This window comes from Camelus dromedarius, unplaced genomic scaffold (genome assembly GCF_036321535.1).
Source record: "Camelus dromedarius isolate mCamDro1 unplaced genomic scaffold, mCamDro1.pat HAP1_SCAFFOLD_114, whole genome shotgun sequence".
Taxonomy (NCBI): Eukaryota; Metazoa; Chordata; class Mammalia; order Artiodactyla; family Camelidae; genus Camelus; species Camelus dromedarius.
In genome coordinates this window covers 4,984,374-5,005,335 of record NW_026989787.1, presented here as the reverse complement: position 1 = coordinate 5,005,335, position 20,962 = coordinate 4,984,374, and the positions used below count along the sequence as shown (strand labels likewise).

Sequence of the window (20,962 nt, the reverse complement as noted above, 5' to 3'; positions counted from 1 at the left end):
AAAGGTGGGAAAGTGAGCAGTGACACTGGAAAGGCACTCCTCTCTGTGGCCCTTGGCTTTCTCCTTGTTACAGTGGAGAGTGCAGTGTTGCCCCTGACAGCCCCCTTCCCTGCTGGGAGGCCTTTGCAACAGGTGGAGAGTGCTTGGAAAAGCCCACTTATTCTGAGGAACTGTTATTGCTCCTGGTGGCATTATTATTTTCATGTCACTTGTGAGGTGGGCCCTGAGGGGTCCCTGATCTGGGGGCACAGACACCCACAGAAACTTGGCCCAGTATTGCTGTTCATTCAACAATGACTTACCGAGCACCTACTGTGTGTCAGATTCCCAGGGTAGAGCAGTGGTGTTGACAGGAAAAGCCCCTGCCTCACCTCATCTCTGCATCCCAGGTGGGGTCACCAGAATGGGAGTTCAGGAAGCAGAGGACATCGCCGAAGCCTTGTGGGAACCCCTGGGTTTTTCTCTGTGCTGAGGGCACTAGCAGCACACCGATTGTGGGACTCAGTACCCACAGGACCTAGCATTGATAGTTAAAGGAGAGAGGCATTTCTACAAGCCCATCCTCACTAACCCCAGGCTCTGGAGGGCAGCTCCAGTCTGCTCAACCTCAGGGGGCATCTTCCACCATCCTGATCACCCTCTGGTATTACTCCCCGCTCAGATACACTTTTCCCTGTGGCAGCTACACTCAGAATATGTGTTTGTTTCTCTCCCATGTGGTTAAGTGGACTTCAGACACATGATAGTGATGGAGTGGCTAAGCCTCTGGGCAGATTGCTGGGTGACCCGCGGAAATTGCTGCACATGGTGAGCTCCCTTCTGCCAACCAATGGGCCAGGCCCCACCACTGTTCTGTCTGTTCTACCTCACTTAATCTGCACAGACACTCTGTGCAGGACATCCTGTTATCCCCCATCTCTGATGACCTTGGGTGGACAAAGCTTGTTTTTGAGAAAGTTGCCCAGGTCACATTGTTGACAAGTGGGGAGCTGGGGATTTGCACCCTGGTCCCAGGAGTCTGGATCATGGAAAGGCCTGGGTGGGGCAGCTTATTGCCAAGGGAAGTCCTGCCCAAGCCTCTCCCATGAGAGCCCACCCAACAGCACATCTAGCAGAGTCAGCATTTCCTGGACCAGATGGACAGAACCTCAAAACTTCTTTGCAAACAGATTGTTTCCATGTTCTTTTGCAAACACAGAAAGGCCACAGGCCAGGGAAGGATAAGGCCAAGAGTGTTTTCATTGGGGACAGTGAAGGACAAGTGTGAAGACACACAGCACTCCCAGCAGCCTTCTCGGCAGAGCCTGCCACTGGGTGAGCAGCTACCATGACTACCTATCATAACACTGTGAGGTTCATGCCTGTACAACCATGCCTGTGAGAAGAGCAAAGTGAAGCTCAGAGAGGTGTGGGGACACTCCAAAGACAAACAGATAAGGTGGGATCATCACCACCATGCTGTGCTGGGACAGGCAGTCACCTGTCACACTGCTCATGCATGGCCTGCTGGGAGTAGTGAAGGCCTGATAGGAGCACAGGAACACTGTGGTGAAGGTGATGTTTCTACCTGGGACAGCTGGTACTGGGGGCTCTAGCTGATTCTTCATTGTGCCTGCTTTGAGTGTCAGAATGTTGCAGCCTCATGTAGGGGAAGGGCTGTCTCCTTTCCACACCGGTGCACAAGGAAGAGCATGCACACACTGGCATCACCATAGACCACCGGCAGGATCAGGATCTGGAGCTCAGAGCAGAAACTGCCAACACCAGGAACTGGTGCAAGAGGAGGACCTGAGTGCCCCCTGAAACATTTCTAATTTTAAAAACATAATTAGGGGGAAGTGATAAACAGTTGATCCCTTCAAAATATTCTGTTTTCCAAGGAACAATAGCACCTCAGCATTGTAAGAGGATTAACTCAGTCGTCAATAACCATCACTATAGGTATGAGAAAACAGTGTTAGGAGTTACAAAAGGGTCTCAAGATCATGCAGGTCAGAACTGAGAACCGTCCAAAGCATGTGCTGCATGATAGTCTCTCTAAGCTACCTGAAGCTTGGTCTGCTCCTGACACAGGGCAGATGGTTCTGAGAAAACCACACTCCTCAGGGGACCCCAGGGAATTGACAGAGTTGAGTTTGGGTTCCTGATCATCTTCTAAGTCTGGAATTTTGAGATTCTTCTGCACCTGTCCTTCCTCCAGAACAGAATCTGATTCAGGCGGGATTCCAAAGACTGAGGCATGTGCCAGGCAAGACAGCAGGCATGGCTGGATGAGCGCATCGCCAGTGCCATCAACAAAGAGGCCAGGGCACTGAGATTTCCAGTGATTTAGCATCCTGGCTGGGAGGGGTCATGTGTTCTACAGTGAGTTCTGAGTATCCTGCACCGCCCTCGAGGACCTGCAGGGGGCGCGCGAAGCCAGCGTGTCTTAGGTGGCGGTGCGCATACGCAGTCCGCGTCAGCAGCCAGCATCTTCCCTGGGGGCGGAGCTTGTTTTCCTCAGGACTGAGCGGGCGGCGCCATGGAGGCTCCAGGACAGGGCTGCCTGCGTGTCCGCGGGAGGAGGACGCTCCCCGCCCGCTGTCTGAAGTTACGCCGGTTTCCCACTGCCTGCGCCCGCTTCCTGCCGGGGTGTGTGTGGACCTGACCGAGCTGGGGCCCCGGCCGGCTGGGCAGGAGGGGACGGGTGCGCTGGCGGGCCCGCTTCGACTATTCTCCTCGCCCGCAGGGAGCAGGTGAGTGTCCGCGCCCCTGGTCCTCACCGCCCGGGTCCCCCTCCCCCGTGTGAACAGGGGTGTGTACACCGCGCGGGTCAGGAGCGGGGACGCAGGTGTAATGGGAAAGGAGCTGAGAAAGTACTGAAAGAGTTAAAGAGAAGTGTGTAAATCACATTATGTTAATTTTTATATTTTAAGTGTGTCAAATTCAGAGTTTATCGTGCTTTTACTTTCTTGTCTTTAAAGGCATGCAATCATTTATTTTATACTTAAAATATCCTTCTCAGCTTATCTCGTTTTCAAGTCAAAATACTGCCATGGTTGACATTTTCTCATAATATAGTGACAATCTTCAACATGTGTGAATATAAACTCATCGAAAAAATCTTGCACCATTCCATGGTGAGTAGTCTTGTTAAAAATAATATCCGGGCCATTACTAAATTATTACAAAAATATAAATTTTTGAATCACTTTTAGAAGTTCCACACACAGTGGTATTTTTAAAACACCAACCACTGCATAGTGCTTAAGACCATTTAAGATGAAATATATTCAAACCTAAAACTTTAGAATACTCAAAAGGCAGGATAATGGCTGTTTTTTCATTGCAATTACATTTTTTCTTCGTAATTGCAAAATACGAAGGTATTCAGCTAAATTTTGTATATCTTTATTCAAAAGGTGAAATTAGAATATAATCTCATTTTTTATTTTAAGGCTCTATTTCCCATAAAAATTGGTATTTTTATCTGTAGGATCTTAATTGTCCATTCATTTGTTTTTTCTTTTGGTTTATTTTCTTTAACAGAGAGTGCATTTTTGTGTCTTGTTAAGAGTTTTTAATTCTCCTAACTTATTCCAAGAGACTTTCTCACACTGATAGTAAATAAGGGGAGAGGCCTTATAGTAACTGTGCATCTTTTCATGTAGTCAGGATTTTTTTTTTTTTGGATGACTTTTTTTTACAACTTCCACTTGGTTCACAATATTCCCATTATGACAACTCAATAAAAAATTGTAATCTATTTACACCAAGATACTTATGTCAGCACAGTGCTTTTGCTGATATGATTTTACATTAGATTATATTTTATTTGATTTACATATATACTAATACATATTTTACATATGTACACACATATATGAATATCTCCTAAATGCCATTAATTTGCATGGGGTGGTAGCTGGTAACATGTGATCTTTCTGACCATTGGTTATTCTTATGTGTGTCTAACGTACTTCTTAGAACAGATACTAGAACATCACACCTCTCATTATACAGTATTTTAAAGGTTATATTTTATTTTACTTATTTTTAAACATTTTTTATTGAGTAATAGTCATTTTACAATGTTATGACAAATTCCAGTGTAGAGCACAATTTTTCATTTATACATGAACGTACATACATTCATTGTCACTTTTTTTTTTGCTGTGAGTTACCACAAGACATTGCATATATTTAAGATTCCACACATGAGTGATCTCATATGGTATTCCTCTTTCTCTGTTCTGCTCCACCTAGAATAACATTCTCCAGGAGCATCCATGTCTCTGCAAATGGCGTTATGTTGTCAGTTTTCGTGGCTGAATAGTATCCCATCATATAAATATCCCACATCTTTATCCAGTCATCTGTTGATGGACATTTTAGGTCGTTTCCATGTCTTAGCTGTTGTAAATAGTGTAGAGAAATCAGCTGAAAACCTTATGGGGGTTCCCTTGTAACTCACTCTTTCTCTTGCTTCCTTTAGGATCATTTCTTTATCCTTGACTCTGGCTATCTTGATTAGGATGTGCCTTGGTGTGGGTCTGTTTGGGTTCTTCCTGTTTGGGACCCTCTGAGCCTCCTGTGCTTGGATATGATTCCTTCTTTAGGTTTGGGAAGTTTTCAGTCATGAGTCCTTCCCAAACCTTTTCAATTCCCTTTGTTCTTTTTCCCCTTCTGGAACTCCTATTATGCATAGATTGGCACACTTTATATTACCCCATAGGTCCCGTATATTGTTTTCATTGTTTTTTATTTGTTTTTCTCTCAGCTGTTCTGATTGGGTGCTTCCTGTTGTCCTGTCTTCTAGATCACATACTTGTTCTTCTGTATTTTCTAGTCTGCTTTGCACACCCTTTAGGTCAGCTCTCATCTCAGACAATGAGTTTACTAATTCTACTTGGTTCTTCTCTATAGTTTCTATTTCATTTTTGACATATTTTATATCCCTAAACACTATTTTTTTTAGTTCCTTCAGTACTTTGATCACTCTTTTTTTGAAACCTTGATCTAGTAGGCCATCAATGTCTATTTCCTTGATCATGCTTTCAGGGGATTTCTCATGATCTTTTAATTGGGAGTGGTTTCTCTGCTTCTTCACATTGCTCCTATCTCTCTGGCACCGTGGCTTAAGGAGTATCAGTTACCTACTTAACCTGGAGATGGTGTGCCCTTAATGATTTGATCAACAGGTCTTTGTACCTTCACCCTGCTTCGCGAACTCAGCTTGCTGTTTCATAGGCCTTCTGTTGGCGCCCTCATCTGTGCTGCTCTCAGTGGCTGTTGGCTAGCAGATTGTGTCCCCTCCTAACACTAGGTCAGGAGCTGAGCTCTTACCCGGTGGGCGGGCAGGTCACTCCCCCTCCTGATGCCACAGTCAGATGCTGTGATCAGGGGGAGGCAGGTGGGCAGATCACACCCAGTCCCAGCACCGTGGTCAGGTGCTGTGTTCCTGCCAAGAAGGTGGGTGGCTGCCCACCTGCTCTCTCCTCGTGCTGGTCACTCTGCTGCTCTGTGCAGCTGCCTGCTCTGCCTCGGGTAGGCGGTCTGTAGGTGGGCTCGGGGAAGACTGCGGAACAGCCCCACCTATGCTCTGTGCCAAATCTGAGCTCCTTGTTTCTCTTGGCAGCACAAGTTCTCTGAGGTGTCAGGGTAGAAAGATCCTCTCTGCCTCGGGCTATAAACAAGTCTCAGTCCTGCCTAGGAGGTTGTGGAGCCCCCACGTGCAGATTCAGGCCTCAGCCCCGCCCCCGCCCAGGCACTATGCACAGGAGGAGATGGTAGCTGTGGCTGAGCCCTGCCTCTCTTCTTGCGAGATGTGCCAGTAATGGCACAGGTCTGAGGAGACAAAGGCTACAGCACCCCTCCCCCCAGGGCACATGCCTGTTTACAGTTTTGTTTACCTTCTGAGTTAAAATTTACCTAACAATGAAATGTATAAATTAGGCTTTTGAGGTTCATCCTTCTATCAGTAGTTGGTTCTTTTTTATTGTTGAGTAGTATTCCATTGTTTGAATATACTATCATTTGTTTTATCCATTCTCCTACTGATAAATACTTGGGCTTTGGATATCTTTTTTTGCAAGCAAACTTTTTTTTTTAAAAATGCAAATATAGTATACATGCTTAAATGTGAACACATCTTAAGTATACAGCTCAGTGATTTTTCACAAAGTAAACACATCTATGTAACCTTCATCCAGTCAAGAAACAGGACATTGCTGTTCCACTTTGGGTTTCTTCCCAGTTACTACGGCACCCCTTTGATGGACTCACCATCCTAAATTCAGCCACCATGGATTGGTTTTTTTGCTTTTGAAATTTTTGGTCCCGTACTTTCCACTCAACATTATGTAAGATTCATCCACTAGTGTTTTCTGTAAACTAGTATATTTTTTATTGCTTTAAAGTATACAACTTGTATGCATGTGCCACCACTTATGGTTATGTATTTATTGTTGACAAGTGTTTGGGTCATTTTCTATTTGGGGGTATAACAAATAGTGATTATGAGAATTTTCTGGATGTCCTTTGGTGCTCAGATGTAGAAGTTTCTGAAGGGTACATACATGGCTTACCCTTGGTAATAGGGTGTGGGTGTGTGTGTATGTGTATGTGTGTGTGTGTACATATACACACACACACACACACATATATATAACTTTCATTCAAAAAGCCTATTTCCAAAGTATTTGTAAGAATTTATATTCCCACTGGCCATGTGTAAGTCCCCATTGCTTGTTGCCCTCACCAATGCTTCATATCACTTAACAACTAACTATTCTAGTGGATGTCTAATGGTGTTCCAAGTGTGGTTTTAGTACGTATTTCCATTATTACTAAAGAGGTCAGCCCCTTTTCATAGCTTATGTGGATTTTTTTGTGTGTGTGTGAAGCACCTGTTCAATTATTTTGCATATTTTAATATTGAGGTTCTGCCTTTTTCTCCACTGGTTTTTGTTCTTTATATGCCCTAGATACAAGTCTTTTGTTGGATATAGGTATAGCAAATATATTTTCCCACCGTGTGGCTTAGCTTTTCACCTTCTTAATGGTATCTCTTGATAAAAATAATTCTTTATTTTACTGAAGTCCAACTTAAAACTCTTCTTTTATGTTTCATGCTTTGTCCGGTTTAAGAACTCTTTGCCACTTCAAAGTCATTAAAATATCTCCTACACTATTTTCTAGATGCTTTATTTTGGTGGGGGATTAGGTTATTTATTTTAATGGAGGTACTGGGAGTTGAACCCAAGACCTTATGCATGCTAAGCACACATTCCACCGGAGCTTTACCCTCCCCCAGATGCTTTGCTTTATGTTTCAAATATATTAGATTTATAACCTATCTAAAGTTACTGTTCATGTATGGTACAGGGTTTAATTCAATGCTGTTCCATTGGTCTATATGTCTAACTTTAGGTAGTTATCACATAGACTTAATATTGTTTTATAAGTCCTTTAACATTGTTCTTTAATATCATCTTGGCTATTGTTGGCCCTTCACGCTTCTCTATGTATTTAGAATCAGCTTGTCAAGTTCTACAAAAAAACAGTAACAACAATTAACTGTTGGGGATTTTGATGTGCACATATAAATCTTTGAATCAGTTGAAGGGGAACTGACATCTTTAAAATGCTGAGCCCTCCAATCCATAAAGTTGGATTACCTCCCCTATATTTATTTTTATCACTGCTGTAACAAATTATCACAAATTTTGCAGCTTAAAGCAACACAAACTTATTATTTTATGGTTCTGTAGGTCAAGTCAGGAACAGGTATCATTTGGCTAAAAATCAAGATGTCAGCAGGGCTGTATGCCCTTCTGTAGGTCAAAGGAAGAATATATTTCCTTGTCTTTTCCAGCTTCTAGAGATCACCCACATTTCTTTTCCCATGGCCCTTCCTCTATCTTCAAAGCTAACAGCTTTACAGCTTTCTAATCCTTCTTCCAAAGTCATATCTTTCTGACCACAGCTGGGAAAGATTTTCAATTTTTAAGGACTCCTATTGTTAGACTAGGCCCATGTAGATAATCCAGGCTAATCTCCCTGTCTCAGAGTCCTTAACCTGATACATCTGCAAAATCCCCTTTGCCATGTAAAATAACATATTCACAGATTTCAGGATTAGAGCATGGATATAGGTAGGGGTCAGTGTGGTGCACTATTCTGTTTATCAAACTGTTTAACATTTGACGCTTTCTGACAAACATACAAGATAGAAGATCCTGATCATGTTTAGAATGCTTCCTCTGCAAAATATTGGGCACTGAGTTTATTTGAAAGGACTGAAAATAATATTACCACAGGAATGGTTTCCTAATTCTACTGACATTTACTTACTTTATACTTAAATACCCAAAATGGTCAGCCAGGAGTGGGATCTTGGCAAATAAAATAAAAGTATAATTCAAGCTTTTATCACTGAATTTACTAGCTAATTCTATTTTAGAAACAGACAGAAAATAAAACAATTTAGAGTAAGTCTGATTACTTATATATTAAGTGAAAATTAAGTTTTAAAAGCATGTCTGAATATGGGATAAAGTAAGCATCATTAAATGTAATGTTAATATTTAGTACCTGCAAATCTCAAACTCCCAATTTATAAACAAGTTCATACTGTATAGCACAAGGAACTATATCCAATACTGTTTTGTAGTAACTTATGGTGAAAAAGAGTATGAAAATTAATATATGTATGTTCATGTATGACTGAAGCATTGTGCTGTACACCAGAAATTGACACATTGTAAACTGACTACATATATATTTGAAAGGGCTGAAAGGACTATATATACCAAGAAAAAAAATTAGATTGATAACCAACAAAAAAAATCTCTCAGTAATATAATGCTAGAAACACAGACACAAAAGAAAATCTCAGGCATACATCTGTTTATAGAGTCCTAGAAAAAATAGTGCCTATGCAAGTCCCTGATAAACATGAGAAAATAGGAAAGGCAATATAAAAGTTCAAAATGCTTTGCTATGTAAGAGCTGCAAGGTGACTCAGACACAAACTTAAGTGGTCAAAATGTTTATATAATTAATGATAACAAAGTAATTGAGGACATCATTTTAAATGAGATAAAAATAGCTGCTCAATTTTCATATTACTAAGCAAGTCATTTCTGTTTATAGTAGGTTTATATTATTTTTATATGTATTTATATTTTATAAAGACATCAACTTAGATCCTGGCTGATAACTGACAGTGGAGCAACTGATTGATTTAAATGGGTATCATAGACTTATCAGATTTCATATGCTTTAAATATACATTAATTATTAGCTGTCAGGAAGAGTCCAATTTTCATTTATTCTAACATAGCTGTGTCACAGGCAGGTTACTCTGTATTTACAATGGAGGATCATGATAGATATAAAGATATCAAGCCTTATTGATCTTCATAGGGGTGCTTTTATACGAAAAGGAGAATAAAATAAGAAGAATCTAAAATACTATTTTTTTATAGTGTTCTAACAGTTTTATCTTATTTTTATTTTTTTACTGAGTTATAGTCCGTTTACAATGTTGTGTCAATTTCTGGTGTACAGCACAATTTTTCAGTACTTTACGAATATACGTATATTTGTTTTCATATTTTTCCCCATGAGCTACTACAAAATTTTGAATATATTTCCCTGTGCTATACAGTATAAACTTGTTTATCTATTCTATATATACCTGTCAGTATTTACAAATCTTGAACTTCCAGTCTGTCCCTACTCACACCCTGTAAAATATTATTAAATCAACATATATTTATAAAGAACTATGAAAAATGGGAAACTATAAGTTGTTTCTTTAAATTGAGCAAAGAGAACTACTTTAACTGGAAAATAGTTAAAATCTCGCAAGTTTTATGATTTCATGTTCACCCCTGACAGCTTTTTTTCCTCCTTTCTCCTTCAATCTTTTTTGGACCTTCTAAACAATTAAATTTAAAAAAAGAAAAAAAAAGAAAGAAAGAAAGAATAAAAGAAAATTAAGAAACAGATTTGCATCTAAAATAACCTCCTAACTGGAAAGGTTGTATACTTTGTGAAAAATTTACAGCTGCCGACTTATGATCTATGTCTCTGTCCACACTGCCTTACTTGTTAGGAAGGGTCTTAAAAAAAAAAAAAAAAGGTAAAGAAAAATAGCAAATTATAATGGCTTTTACATTTTAAATTCTTTTCTATGTGTCTACAATCTGCTCTATCATGAGTTATTAAGATAAACATTATCAGCTATACTCTACTTTCCTATCATGCACATTGTGACTCTGAGAAGCATGCACGCTCTAACTTACCATCTGCAGGTGGTGTACAGGTTAATGCAGTTCTTTTGACAATATATGGTTTTGTAGTCTAGTTGTCTAACTACTACATAATGGAAAAGATGTAGAACTACTGGTACCACTGCCCTCGGTCTCTGTCATTTACCTTAAACATACCTGGAAAAGTAGATTCAAAAACTCATTGGCAAGAACATTTTTCACACTCCAGATATGATATTCCTCTAGAGTTAAGATGGCCATTCTGAAAGAGAAACAATATTTAAGAATATCTTAAATCTTCATCTTCTTATATTATTTGAATAAAATCTGTTTTATTAAACTTGCAATGGTCATTTGTCTGAAAGAAAACTAATGATTTAACGTAGATGCTATGTGTTCATCTGAAAGTAGGCCAGCAAGAATAAGTTCAAAAGTAACCAAACTCTGAAGTAGTCAGTCACAACGTGGGCAATTTATCACCAAAAATCTTCATCCTCCAGTAAGACCTGGGAAATAACTCACAGTATCTTCTGGTTCAAGGTGAAGTTTACTAACAGAACCCACAAAAGGTTCTGGTTAGAGAAAAAGGACTATTTACTAACTTTGAAAGCATCTTTCCAAACTCTCTGGATTATGCCCTTTGACCCTAACAATTTTCTAAGATCTTCTTTAAAACATCTGGCAATATTATTAGACTTCTTAAGAGATTTTAAAAAACTAAATATATATAATAAATGAGTATCTATATTAACATTTCCTCAAAATAAAATTTAACATTACTTTCACAAGTTGAATAAAGCAGTATTTTTTTTTTTTTTGGTGTCAAAGTGTACCAAAAATTACATTTATATACAGTAGACAATATTTCATGGCAGGCAAAAATATAACCAAATGCTTCTTACTTCATGTTTTGAACAATCACCTTAACAATCCTAGATGAATAATAATGTTCTTAGCTTTTATTACTTAATTATATTTTTATTATCTAATGATTTATTATTTAATGATATTTAATATTTATTGTTTTTGATATTCATGTATTCATTCAATATATAATACCATGTATTATAAGAAAAGATTTTAAAGCACTATGATGGTAATTATTGGCTTTCATGATGCAACTTCCATAAAAGTATATTAATACCAATGTAATGGTACAAAATAATGGGTAATATTGTCACAGTCTAGTCACCAGTGAATATGGGTAATAGGTTTGGTTGAAAGGTCCAAATTCTATTCTAAATTTTTACCATTTCATTATTATGGTTACACGGAGATGGAGCAGGTAAATGATCTTTTTTTTTAATGTTCAAAAGTACAGCCATAAGAAGAAACACGGTCTTACATAAAAATAGACAGCGATGATAACCTCCATACTTATCAAACACCCAGAAAAAAGGCAATGGAAATTGTATCTCTACATAAGGTATTTCCTAACAGAAACTTTCCTATGTTTCTGTTTTCATATATACCAAATAGAAATGGCTACCTTAGTTTTGGGCAGAAAAGTAAATGAAGATGGTTATCTGAGTTGCCAAACAAAGATCAAGCCCTGAAAAATTCATTTCTATTACTTATTTCTGTTGAGTGTCAGTTAATAAGACTATGATGATTTCTTCTGGATTTGTGATTGAAAAAAAAAAGTTACTTATTTTTCTAAGCCTGTATAAGACCACTATGGTCTACATCCTACCATCTGCTACTTGGTACATGTCAACATTTGAATACAAAGGGTCAAATTAACTCATATGTGTCTCACATATATGGATTATCTTCAGTTTCACAGGGATACATAGACATTAAGGCAAACCTATTATAATATCTTTAATAAATGTTGTGAAACAAAAAAAAATTCAAGGCTTTATTCTTTGTAAAGTACATGCTTGTTTCTGCTATTATACACTTATTCTGGCTGCTATTAAAAAACTTAGAACAGACCCTCACCAATATTATTGAAAAAAAAAATTTTAAAACTATATACACCACCCAGATTGAGATAAAAAATAATTTCCATCATCCCAGATATCCTATGGTCCTTCCCAGTTAAATGACCCATGTCCAAAATCACTATTGTAACAATTATTAACATGAGTTGTCTCTGTTCTAGAACTTCATATAAATTGAATTGTACAATGTGTTCTTTTATTCTGTGGCTTCTTTTGCTCAATATAAGCTTTGTTTTACCATAATGTATTAAAATGGGAGAAGTAAAGATTATAAACTACAGATGTCAAGGGCTGTCTCTACTTAATTTTTATAAAATGCCTAGCTTATAAAATATAATGTTTTTATGTAAATAACACTTAATGGAGTTGTTTAAAGGTGGAATGGGCTTTCCTTAGGGACAACTTGGAGGTATTGTAACCACAGGTCCAAATAAGCATTTAGCAGGGATGATGTAGAAGAGATTCAAGTATGTATACGTAAGGTATGTATAGCAATTCAGAATATAATGTATTTTTAGAAAAGAATAAATTAGTCTCTGCTAGACTCACCTTTGTGGTGTCATGTGCATTCTATGTGTCTTCTACAATGTTGGATACATCCACATGTAATTCCTTTAAAACCAGAAACCCAAATCAGTAGTTAGGATAGAGAAGGTATCATTTTTATTAGCCAGTAGCTGAAGTATAAAGTATTTTCGGTCAACTTTGTTTTTCTTTTTTTAATTACAGAAATAGATTGCTTGTTTGCCTTAAAAATTTATGACAATTTTCCAGTGGTTTCATTTTTTTAATATAATACATTCAGCTCATTAAATTTTCTAAGGCAAATTCTCTTCCCAATTTTGCATCTTTGGCTATGAATATTTTGAGTAGCATAATATAGAACCTAGAAGTAGTAAGAAATCTTTTTCTCAACCTGTTTTAAAAAATTCTTCACTCTATGTTCCTGTTGGAAGTTTACATTCAAGAAGATGTATACAATCAGACTTTACCAGGGTATCATCGGTGCAGTTGTCCTTCCAGACCTCTAAATGTGCAACCACGTGTCTCTCAGTTCAACCCTAGAGAGAACTCCATCACCGTCAACATCAAATACCTTGAAGCAAACTAAAGAAAAGAAACTCTTATGGAGGGAAATTACTTTCATATTCTGAAGTATAATACATTTTATTACAAGCTGCCCTAGTAAAATTACTTAGTTCCTCAATTACATTCTGGATTAAGTTCTTATTTGGAGGAGATTGTGTCATTAAAGTCCTTTGAACTTGTAGGAATTCCTGTACACTTCACAAGTCTCTCTCCTTATATCATTAGCCAGCTTAGAGAACTCTATCCTTCACCTAAATCTAAAGTTAAATTTCTTGCAAACTGAAAAAGAAGGGCCAAGTTACTATACAATATCTCACAGATTTTGAGAAGGTAATTCAAGCTTTTAAATTAATTTCTAATATTTAAAACTGATCACTTCAGAGTTGATTCTTACAATGTTGAAAATATTCCATCTACATTAAGAATCAACAAAAAGCTGGTACAGTCAGCCCCCTGTATCCATTGGTTCTGCATTCACAGGTATAAACAATAGGTCAAAAATTATATAAATATATATATATAAATTTTCCCAGAAAGTTCTCAAAAGCAAAACTTGAATTTGCTATTCACTGACAACTATTTACATATCATTTACATTGTATTTACAAATAATTACATTGTATTAGGTATTACAAGTAACCTAGAGATGATTGAAAGTATACAGGAGGATGTGCATAGGTTATATGCAAATACTATGCCATTTTACATAAGGACTTGAGCATCCATGGATTTGGTATCTGAGGGAGTCTCAGAACCAATCCTCAGCAGATAATGAGAGATGACTGTATAAAGATTTTGCCTCTCCAGTGTAATTAATGTGCACCCAATATTTTTGCCTAAGAACAATCTCAAATCTTCAATGAAGTTTATATACAACAAGCTAAAAATTCGAAATATCAGCACTTTGCTAATTAACATCAATATCAGCAAAATTGCTAGTTAGTCTAGTTGGTTAACTTCCACTAGTCCACTGGCAAAAAATAAATTAAAAAAAAATTTAAGACAATAATTAACCTCAATTGAGAAACAAAGACTTCAGCCTCTTTAATACCAGAACTTTAATGTGAACAAATAATCTATCACAAAGCCAGGTTAGAGTAATGGTATACTATCAGGGAAGATAAAAGAAATCTAAATTTTTAAGATTAAATAATTATCTACTTCACACACCCGTGTGTGTAATAATTATATATTAATTATGCTATTAAATTAACTGAGTACATCACAGTACAACATTACTAAAGAATATTGAACTAATAAGTATCATACCCAAAATACGCAGTATTTGTGAAGCTGTATTTTAGAAATATGCAGAGATAATGACCCTAGTGAATATATAAGAATTAGGTTCCAATTAAATGTAAACTGCTGCATTTTCCTAACCAAATATGGTTAAGATTTATTAATGTAATATGCTTATAAATTACGCTATAATATTTTAGCTAGGTTTAAAAGATAAATTTAGTATTTAACAAATTGTTTTATCATAAATTTAATTTTGCTAATATCAATATACACAGTGCTAGAAAATAAGTTGGAATTCAAGTTAAGCAAGACAAATTTTCTATATAGACTACCAGAAAATATTTTCTATATGCTTAACATTTTCAAATACATCATGAATGATGTAGTTCATTTATCATGAATTGTACATTCATCTGGAAAATCAACCATTATTAATAACAAAGATCTTAAATTACTCCACAGTAAAAAAGAATAGATGATTGAACCTTTACACTGACCTCAGTAAAACCTCAGCAAGAGATTGCTATTTGCCAAAGGGATGAAAATTCAAGCCTTAATCAGATGATTTTTTACATGAATGGATGCTAATTTTTTCTCTGTATAGCTTCCAAATTTTGTGATGTTTAACACACTTACATTTCTGTCTTTCAGCCAGAGGTCCTCTGCAACAAGCTGATAACCCACAGGATATCTCCTTAAAATCTATGTGGCTGTCATGATTTTCACCAAAAGCATTAAATAAACCTGTAAAATAGGAACACAGAATAAATCACAGCCAACAAACTTCCTGTTAATAATGACATGCTTATGAAAGGAGGCATGACTCGCATAAACTGACTTAGTTTTTAAAAGTTATCAGTAGTTTCCACTGTCTTAGGAAGTTTTTTTTTTCCCCCTGGAATAATTATAACCAAAATTTAACTTCCTAGAAGAAAATACTATCATTTAGTGTTTGGTTTTGTCTGCCTACCTGTCTCTATCTTATATTAATTCCAAAAGTCAAAAGTGATTGTAGAATGTAAAAAATTAAAATATATTTTAAAAATTTAACTGGAAAAAAGTCAGAGACCACAATTATCCTAATTTGGAAAGACTAAGAAGAAAAAAGAAAAAAGAAGAAGAAAAGTTGAACTCTATCAAAGATATACTGTGTTGTTATTAACAAGCTTCATACAACTCCTTCATGAAGCAAAGAAAACTAACACACTATATTATAAGAGAAAGAAATTCTGTACTGCAGTCTTCATTGTACCACTTAATCTGTATAAATAAATATATTAAATTTCAGAAATAAAGGGCAATTTATAATCTAATCTTGTGGTTTTTAAACTTTTCATAAAAAATAAATGGAATCATTTTGTTTTCAAATGAAATGATTTCTCAATCTCTAATTCTAAAAAGGTAAAAACATAACTGCACTGCTGAAGTGGAAGCCCTGTCTGTTCTAGCTCCCCTAACAAATATTACTAAAACACACTAGAAACCTGAAGAATACAGACTGTCTATTTCAAGAATCTAATTCTGTGCCCTCAAAGAGCAGAAAATTGAAGCTAAGAAGTAGTTAAATGACTTGCTAAAAGTAAGAAATTTTTTTAAAAAGGTCTGAATCAGAAGCAGAACCCAAGCTTTCAGATTTCAAATACAGTTTTTGTGATTATCAGCCACAACTACTCCTTGTAAACCTCATTTAATATATATATATATATATATAGTAGTGAAAAGTTTAGAGCTAAGTGGGGACCTTAGAGATGGTCTAGTCCAGTGGTTTCTTAATTTTTTAAGGGTGGGGGAAGGATACAGCAGTGGAACCTTCTTCTATATAAAAGAAATACAATAGACACTACTCAGCTGAGGAAGAGGTGAGGTCACGTGTGGAAGCTACAGCTTTGCCTATTCAGTGTCCACCACCCTGACCTTGCACCAGATGCTGAGGCACCGCACTGGAGCACAGTTTCATAATGATTGTCTTGGTCAAACTGATTTTATATATGAGAATATTCAGGTGCAGAAAGGTAAACCGACTTACACAAGGCTCCAAAGGTGGAACAAGGCTCACGTGTTTACCAAAGAACATTTGTAGAAAATAGAAGGATTCCCACCTTCACTCAGAGATGGACAAATTGGTGGTGAAGCCAATGGGCCAAATGTCTCTAAGTCAAATCACCCAGTTCGGGATTGAGCCCTCAGCAACCAACAGCATTTCTCCAGATGAATGATGGCTGATTCCTCCACTGACAATCAAATCAAAAAAGATTATAAAATCTCACTCTTCTCTTCTGGACAATTAATTAGTTCATCCTGATAATGTAACTTCTAAAGATACATTTTAATTTCCCAGTTAAACTGTTAAAAAACTACCTAAAACAAAAACTCTGAAAGACAAATATATTGTATCTAATACAAGTGGCATGCAAATTAAATTCAAATTAACATAAAAGAGGCTTTAAAATTGGAAAAAAATTTGCAATTTCCCATTAAGCAGGCTGTTTAATTCCAACATGTAAAATAATAAACTAAGATATTTATTTTTTGCTTCCCACACTTTTATCTGTATTCACTTTGGTGATTTTAATCTCTATCTTGGATTTGAAAATTCTTGATCATAGTCTCTCCTGGCTACACAGGTAACACACTAATAGCAGAATCTCTGTTTGATTTATCCTGTCATTATGGTAACCACTTACACATTTAATACTTATTAAATAAATGTACAAAGGGGATAGACCTAAGCTTCTCCTTCTTGGTCCTAAAATTCTTACTACCCCTCCTATAAAGGCAGGAGCCTCCTCTGTAGGACAGAGTGTAAATGTATCTCCTGAGAAGGATTCCCCAACAAGGGCTGTCTTTACAGCGTGCTTTTAGATAAGATGTTTTTATGGGACATTTCAATAAAAGGATCAAGGACCTAAGCTTCACAGTATGGTGGGAGTTGTGATGGGCATGGGAGGATGCTCACTTGGGATGAGATGTTAAAGACACTAACAGTGAAAAGGACCGGGCAAGATGAAGGGCGATTGGGGAACAGGACCACAGAGATGTGACATCTACTTCCCACTGTCATCTAAGTGATACCTACTTGAAAGAAACATTTCTACAGTTAAATTCTATAATGGGGGGTTATTTAAATGAAGCACACATATTCTCAAAGAGTAGATCACATAACCTTTAGAGATTCAGAGTGCATTAGCATTTTCAGAGTACTTTTTACATCAATAACTAGTATTTATAAATTCCTGTGCGCTAAATAGGTATGTGGAATTATTTCCATTTTGCTTTTAGACTTACTACAGCTTAACCTATTCACTGCACTGATACAGAGTAATTTTTCTAATGAATAAAAATGATAATGTACAAACTTGTTAAAGATTCTTTAATTTCTCCATCACCAGATTTATGAACATTTAGGCCTATGTGTCAGGCCACGTTTCTTACCAGCTTTTTCACCAACACCTTACATTTAGGTTATATTGCATTACCCAGAGGTCAGGAAATGTTCTTTCACAAATCCATGTCTTTATTAGCTCTTGTGTCCTCTGAGGAGAAACCTTCTCCCCACTTTCACATCCTTCCATTTTACAGCCTAACCACTAATCCTTCTGTAAACACCTTCTAATGCTTTCCAACCTCACCAGCTACCCCAGGGTCTTAGCTTCTCTCTTCCGCAATTGTCCTCCACTGTATATAGTATCCAATATTCAAGTGAAGTATGAGTCCTCATTTACAGGTCTGTGGCCTCTCTAGATTACAAAGTATTTGGATTCAGTAACCTTGTCCTTTTATCACTGTTGCTGCTAGAATTCATTTCATAGGACCTGATACATAGTAACCACACAATAAATACTTGCTGAATGAATGAATGAATGAATAGCCAAGGCAATCTTCACAGCCAAGGCTTCCCCATCCCAGCTCAGTATTCTTTCTGTTACATCAAAGAGACTCTGCCCCATGAAACAACAGACCCTGCACATTTTAACAAATGTATACAATTATTAGGAACTATTATTAGAACAGAGACTAGCACTACTGTTCTCATAGTTATGTCACATAAGAAGTGTATTAAAGCTCGTTCTGATTTGTTATTTATACAAATCAGCTATGTCTGTCACCAGTTTAAATATTAGTAATTTAGAAAACAAAAGTTATTGACTTATCTACTCATTAGAAAACATTATGACAGATCTATTTACATACCTCTCTTGTCAGTTTATATACCAACTGGAAAAGAAGAGGTGTACAGTCAACTCTGAGGGTATAATTGCCTGCAAAATAAATAAGAGAGTATTTTAATACCTCCAAATGGACTTCAAACCTGTATTTAATTCTAACTTTATTTTCTAATTATAAACAAGATATAACAGATTTCAAATTGAAGGCATCATTCCTGGAGAATTAAAAATAGGGTGGAACCTACAGATTATCATATTCAGTGAAGTATGTCAGACAGAGAAAGGCAAATATCAAATTATATCACTTATATGTGGAATGTAAACAAACAAAAAAATGATACAAATGAACTTATTTACAAACCAGAAATAGATTCACGACATAGAAAAGAAACTATGGTTACCCAAGGAGAAAGGGGGAAGGGAAGAGAGATGTTAGGAGTTCAGGATTAACAGATATACACTATTATATATGAAACAGATAAACAACAAGGACCTACTGTATAGCACAGGGAATTATATTCAGTATCTTATTATAACCTATAATGGAAAAGAATCTAAAAATGTATATGTATATGTATATGTATATGTATATGTATATAACTGTGTAACTTTGCTGTACACCTGAAACTAATATTATAAATCAAATGTACTTCAGTAAAAACAAATAAATAAGATTTTAGAATAGATAGATAGGTAGGTAGATAAATAGACAGACAGACAAACAGTCTGGCTAAAACTAAAACACAAGGTGGAAATAACTCTTCAGGAGCCAGAGAGGCTGCAGCACACACTCGGGATAGGAGACTGCAGAGGCGGACTCTGCTGCTAAGGCCGCAGCTCCTGCAGTAACAGTAAGGGCCATTGCTCATTACGGCAGCAGTACCTAGGGGTCTTTGGCAAAGGAAGTGGTAAGGCCATAATGTTCATGTTTTTATTCATTCATTCAATTCAATATCAAGACTTTAGACAAGAGCATGTCAGTAACTAAAATGTGTCCTGTGACACTTACCTAGAAATAACCATAATATGATGAAAGCCTACAGATGCACATGCCACATGTCAGGGTCAAAAGGAAGTCTGTAGTGGGTGCTTATTTCAGAGTTGGTCCAATACATACAGGAACTATTTCTGTATGAAATATTTTACCCCAACTTTTAAAACTAGCTCCACAGGAAGAATGTCAAAAGTACTAAAGTTTTAAGTAGTAATCCAAGATAGGCAAATGGTAAATATTCTAAAGAAATTAGGATCAATAGCTTAGTTATGAATCATATTGATTCATTTGAATCATAATAATGTTCTCTCTGGTAAAATGGAGAAATGGAGGTATTATTGAGGCATCTCATAGAAAGAGGATAATCCTAGTTTATGAGTTGGAGTTGATAGACTTAAATACTGGTATACTATTTAATGACAATCTGAAATAAAATTTACCTTCTGTGTATGAGTCTGCATTGATATATGCAACCTCTCTCTCCTGGAGTGTTTTCACATTCTCCTGTAGTTGAAGCAAAGCAGTCACTTAACTCACAGCATTTACAATTGTGGAAATACAAGAAAAACAAACAAATTAATTCAGTAAAAGAGTGGTTTGCAGATACCATTATAAATCAAACGCCTATGCCTTTGACCATAATTTTAAGAAAATGCTATTAACTGCTTCATAATATTAATGCAATTAAAACAAGAAAGAAAAATATTAGTGATGCTGTAGCCACTTTTCATAGCAACAGCACGGAGACCCAGAGGAAAACTGCCCCTGATCCCCTGCACCATAATATGAAGGGGGAAGGCTCGGAGATGCTCAGCCTCACACTGGATCTACTGGAAGAGAACTGCTCAAAGTAAGGCCTGGAAATCTGTACTTTTAAAAGGTGTCCCTGGCAATCCTTACAGACATTAAAGTATGAGATCCCTTGACATTGGGGATCCAAGTAACTTTACCATATTAAAAGTGAGGAAGTTGGAAATTTGATTTATCAAGAATTTTTTGAAAGAGAAGGTATTGATGAAAAAGAAAAAGAAAGGAGGGGAGGATAGAGAAAAAACTAGAGGGAGAGAAGAGTGGCTATTAGGACAAAGACAAGACATTTCTCTCTCACACATACATGCACACACGCACACACATTCTAGAAAAATACAGCAGAAGAAGACTAATGCCATCACACACATGGGAATATGCAGAGAGAACTCTTTTCTTCTCTCTGTTTCTCTCTCTCTCTCTCTCTAGCTTGCTACCTTATAAGAGCAGTTACAG

At 36.7% G+C, this 20,962-nt stretch overlaps 1 long non-coding RNA gene across 1 annotated transcript in view; it reads left to right on the top strand.

Moving 5' to 3' along the window:
- Positions 1–2,317: 2,317 nt before the first annotated feature.
- Positions 2,318–20,962, top strand: part of LOC135320725 (uncharacterized) — a 58,460-nt gene continuing 39,815 nt past the window's right edge. Inside the window, exon 1 of the long non-coding RNA XR_010379994.1 lies at positions 2,318–2,735. This is a non-coding gene — a long non-coding RNA (uncharacterized LOC135320725). The remainder of the gene's footprint in view (positions 2,736–20,962) is intronic.